This window comes from Nicotiana attenuata, chromosome 9 (genome assembly GCF_001879085.1).
Source record: "Nicotiana attenuata strain UT chromosome 9, NIATTr2, whole genome shotgun sequence".
NCBI lineage: Eukaryota > Viridiplantae > Streptophyta > Magnoliopsida > Solanales > Solanaceae > Nicotiana > Nicotiana attenuata.
Window position 1 is genome coordinate 2,063,319 of NC_031997.1, and position 5,913 is coordinate 2,069,231.

Here is a 5,913-nt window from a genome sequence, read left to right on the forward strand (position 1 = left end):
ATATTACCATTAAGGCATGAAATAATGCATGAAATACGCTATTTATATTTTTCCTCTCTTAGACAGCTGGACATACCTATTTTTAAGGTGATTATCGTTACTGTATTCATGAATACATGGCGCGAATACATGTGAATACATGCGCATACAGCTGGACTGCCCTGATTTTAGGCGCTTTTTCCTGCTGTATTCATGAATACATGGCGCGAATACATGTAAATACATGCGCGTACAGCTGGACTGCCCTGATTTTAGGCATTTTTTACTGTTGTATTCATGAATACAGCAGAGCGAATACATGCGCGTACAACTGGACTACCCTGATTTTAGGCGCTTTTTGCTGCTATATTCATGAATACATGGCGCAAATACATGTGAATACATGCGCGTACAGCTGGACTAACCTAATTTTTAGGCGCTTTTTGCTGTTGTATTCATGAATACAGTAGCGCGAATACAGTAGCTATAATAAGTAATTATGTATATGGTAGCTATAGAAAGTTAATAGCCACAAAACAATAATAATTTCTGAAAATTCCTCTTTTAAGTTTTTTGTTCTGATAATTATTTTGTATTTTCCATATTTCAGTAATAAGCTTTAGAGTTCCACTTTACCTTTTTCACTTAAAGATCAAGATAATGCAGAATATTTTTTAGAGTGGCGGTTTAGGTTTGTTTTACTTGAGCTAAGCAGTCGTATGGACGTAGTGATAATATATTATTTATAAAAGATTATTTTTTATATTTTTTATGTGACCAGATGTAACTTCGGGTGTGCGCAAGTCTTTTTACTTAATTTGCTAATAGATATCGTTCTTAATTTACTTCAACATACTAGGATCCAGTAGCGGGGGCAGGATCTCTACGAAAGGGGTTCAAAATTATTTTTTTTGTAGCTAGTGGGAATTGAACCCATGACCTTATGTAGATTTTGAACGCCCTTGTCCACTAAACTACACTTCTGGATTATATTAAGGGTGTTCAAAACTTAATATATAGAGGTTAAACACAGATTTTGCCATATATATACAATGTAATTTTTCGGCAAAGGGTGTTCGGGTGAACACCCTTGCGCCCCCTAAATCCGCCCCTGCTAGGACCCTATCACACGTAAGATGCAATAGTATATTCACATATGAATCCACCACCAGGGCCGATGTAGCTTTCGATTACAGTTTCAGTTGAACCCATAATTTTCAATACAAAATATGAATTTATACATAAACATATAGCACTAAAAATTTAAACAAATATTATATTTGAACCCATAATTTAATGGTACATCAAATTTATTGACATGTTTTACAATCAAAATATATACTATGAGTTTTGTAAATCTAGAACTTTCTCATTCATCAACCTACAATTTCATACGAGTTTATCAAGACATATACCTTATCCTATAATTAATTTATATGGCATGACCGTCCACTGGCAGAAGAGACAAAAATCATTACGCACAAAACATTAATCAATCATACAAAAAAATGGATCGAACTTAAAACATAAAATGGAGAGGCTTAGTGATTATCATTATTTTTTAATAATAAATTACTGCATTTATGTTAGGACCGAAAAAAGTCAAGTGTCATGCGGAAGCTAGTAAAGCAAACCTTCAACGACGATATCAGATAACAAAAGAGAAATCTACCAAAAGAGACACAAACATATAATGTGGTTTGGTCAACTGACCTACGTCCACGACGGAGATGAGCAATCCACTATATAAAAAGAGAGTACAAAATATCGAGAGAACAACCTCACGAAGAGGCAAACACAAGTGACACACTAACACTTGTCCCGTAAAGTTCTCCCCCCTAAACACGACTCTCAAACCCTATATGGCTACATTGTGGATGCTACTGAATGAGAAGGAAGGATCCTCTATTTATAGAAGCCCAGGCCTTTTCCTACAAGAAAAGGGACTAGCCAACTATGGAAGAATTATATTTTCCTTCTAGGAAAAGAAAAACCCAATTAGGGTACATATGTTGTCCTTTCCTTCATGAGATAGGAAAACCAATTATGGTAAGAAAATCTGGACAAACACCTACGAATTTTTCCCCTTGGCCTGAATTTTTTGACAAAATAAACTTGATCCACCTTCTTCACATAGCCTTCAACAGGCCGCATCTCCAAATCTCCACCACAAAGTTTGTCTCAACGTGTGTAGCACACCGGTCAAATTTCTCAGACAAAAATCACGATTATCGTCAAATATGTTGCGGCTAGAATTGAACCTGCCAAGATGAACTTGTCTTGAACCTCGCTCTGATACCACTTGTTAGGACCGAAAAAAGTCAGGTGTCATGCAGAAGCTAAAGCAAACCTTCAATGACGATAAATCAGATAACAAAACAAAAATCTACCAAAAGAGACACAAACATATAATGTGGTTCGGTCAACTGACCTACGTACACGACGGAGATGAGCAATCCACTATATAAAAAGAGAGAATAAAATATCGAGAGAACAACCTCACGAAGAGGCAAACACAAGTGACACACTAACACTTTGAAAGTACAAGAGCGGGGGGTGAATTGTTGCCTAGTTAAAATTTGGTCGACTAATATAATTATTAGTTGACTAATCACAAGACAGAAAGAGTAAAAGCAGTAAAGAGAAATAGTAAGGCACACACGATTTATACCGGTTCGGTACCGTTGTGGTACTTACATCCAGTTTCCCTTGGGTCACAAGGGTTCCCATAAGATCTTTGAATAAAGTTACAATATTGATGGTTTTTGCGTTTACCACCAACGTACAGATTCAGCGCTTGAGTTCTAATCAGTTGACACAACTTTCTTTTGTACTCTAGATCTCTCTATCTTTTGAGACACTAATAACTCAGAATTACAGTGTTTGAACTAAGAAGTAGACAGATTTGGAATACACTTTTTGTAGTTGCGTGATCTTCTTCTTGAGAGAGCAGCCTTCTTATAGAAGAGAAAAGAGACGTTGAGTCCTTTTCGAAATTGGAGGCACGGGATCTTTAATTAAGGGATTTGACCCAAGGGGTGCCTCTTCGAATCTTGCTCTTTGACTGGCCCAGATTCGAATGTGACCTTCCTTGTCACAGCTGAATTCAAGGAGAGATTAATTCGCAAGCGCCGTCTTCAAAACTGGAGTGACCATGATTGGTAATCTGAGTTCCCTTGATTGAGACAATCTGCTTCTTGATTGATCATTAATGCAGTAACTGAATCTTCATTCTTTCCTTGATTAAGGACGAGTCAATCTGCTTCTTGATTGAATAATAATGCAGTAACTGATCTTCCTTAGTAGCAATCTTGCTAAGCATCCTTTCCTTTTTGTTTATCCTGAAAATATAACATAAGATAATATTGGCATCATTGAAACTTAAACGTAAACCTATCAATCTCCCCCTTTTTGATGATGACAATCAAGGAGTAAACAAATTTAAAGTAAATTAAGATACTTCCCTTTTAAGGAGTTGCTCCCTCTGAGCTAGTGCTTCCCTTGAATTGTTCCTATGTTTTGAAAGCTGTGATCATGTCTCCCCCTGAGTGTTTACTCACATTTTTTCTCCCCCTTTGACATCAATAAAAAAGGAAAGAATAATATAATATACAGAAACTCAAAGCAATATAATGTACATACTAAATAGGGGTTAGAGCAGTATAGCCTTCAGCAGAGGCTTAAGATAGTACAGACCAAAAAATAATTGTCTAAAAGCCACCATCAAAAACAGCCAAAAAAAAAAAAACATAAGTTGTTTGTCACAAAAACAGCCAGAGATAATTAATGACGTCCCAGAAAGTATTTGAGGGTGTTGATCACTTTGTTGTAGAAGGAGTCATAGGAGTTTTCAACATCTTTGACGAGCTTGTCCATCTTTTCAGTCATGGAATTGAAAGCCCTGGTTCCATGTCTCCTGGTAGCTCCTATGTCTATCCGTAGCTTTGCTACGTCTGAACCTGTCACACCTCCTTTTTACCACCCGAGGGGGATATATGAGAGTTTTTCTAATTAAAGTGACATTATTCAAAATGGGATTATTTTATTTAATTTATCAGAGTCGCCACTTGGAATAGTTTATTTGGTGTCCCAAGTCACCGGTTTATTTTTAAATCCCAAATCGAGGAAATTTTCGACTTTATTTAAAAGTATGCGAACCAGAAATTCTAGATAAGGAATTTCGTTAACTCGAGAGAAGGTGTTAGGCATTACCGGGTTCCGTAGTTCTAGCACGGTCGCTTAGCGATTTATACTTGGCTTAAATTATTTAACTACTCATTTTAAGACCTATGTGCATTTATCCCTTTAACTGCTTTTAGTGCTTGATTTATTCATAATGAAAGAATTGAGTTACGCGTACGTATACTCATTTCATTTGGCGCGTCAAAAATCGTGTCACTCGTACGTGTCCACAATTAATTACGCTTTATTAATTATTAAGAAAAGTTTTGGCCGAAGTTGCGCGAACGCATCCCTCGATTTATTTTTAGAACGAAATTCATGATTATGTTACGTGAACATATACATAATCACGATAATAGTCTAAGTCGCGCCTAAAGTAAGCTACGAGTGTTTGAAAGGCGTTTTTCTATACTAAGTTAATACTTAATGTGAGGGCCATAAGTTATGGATGTTGTTTGTGTATGACACACCTCAATTTTATTTTAACAAGGTTTCTATTTCACTTAAACAAAACTAAGGATACTCATATTTTAATCCTAATTAGGAATTCACTAAGAATCTTTTAGTCAAGGACATGCTTAAAGGGTGAAGGGCTAAGCTTTTAAATTTTTGTTGAAAAGGGATTTGGGCCAGCAATGGCCCATTACTAGGGGTGTGCATTCGAATCGGTTTATCGATAAATCGAATCGATTATTTGTTATCGAAATCGAAATCGAAAAAATCGAAACCTTATTGAAACGATAACGATAAGCATATGTACAAATCGATAATCGATAAGGGTCAAAATCGAATCGATAAATCGAATGCACACCCCTAGACTGTAAACACTTGTTAAATGAGTAATTACCTATTTGTGTAGATTAATATAACATACAGAATGTATATATATTCCGCTACTATTTTGAAAACGGCTATACAATATTATTTTCCCTAATCTATACCCTATCCTTTACCCTAAGTCTCTTACCCTATTATTTCCTCTACCACATTGAAGGAATGATCATATTTAAAGATCAAGGGAATGAAGTTCAAATTAATGGAAAATAGAATTAGCCGTGATGATGTGTTTTGTTTTGTTTTGTTTTTTTATACCGTTGGAGTGTTGGTGACATACTTTTGATCCCTTACTTTAGTTTTGTTGCATGTGCTTGTTGACACAATTTTTATATTATAAATGGTGTTCGTCTTATTTTAGCTTCTTTTTGTCCATATTAGTTAGGTGCGTTTATAGCGATATACTTTCCGTGGAATCCCGCAAATTTTTTTATTGGTGTAATCGATAAGCCCCCCAAATCGATAAATCGAAATCGAAAAAATCGAAACCTTATTGAAACGATAACGATAAGCGTGTGTACAAATCGATAATCGATAAGTAATTATCGATAAGGGTCAAAATCGAATCGATAAATCGAATGCACACCCCTATCCATTACTCACTTATTAAAGGTTAATCGGCCACTTTGGGACTGTATTGGGCTAGAGCTTGGCCTAGAAGTGAAGAGGCCCGAAGACTCTTGTTGAGTCTAATTCAAACAGCCCATATTGGATTTATATTTAGGCGGGCCCAGTTGCTACATGTTTCTTAGCTGGGCCTATCCACCTCTACGTACGAATTAACCAAATTTGCGTATTTACAGCAGTTATATTTCAAATGCTGTTAAGCAAACATCAGCATTCAAAGATCAAACACAAATGTTAGTTTGAAAATTAATCACAGAATTCGCAAGACATAATAGCACGTGTTTATACTAT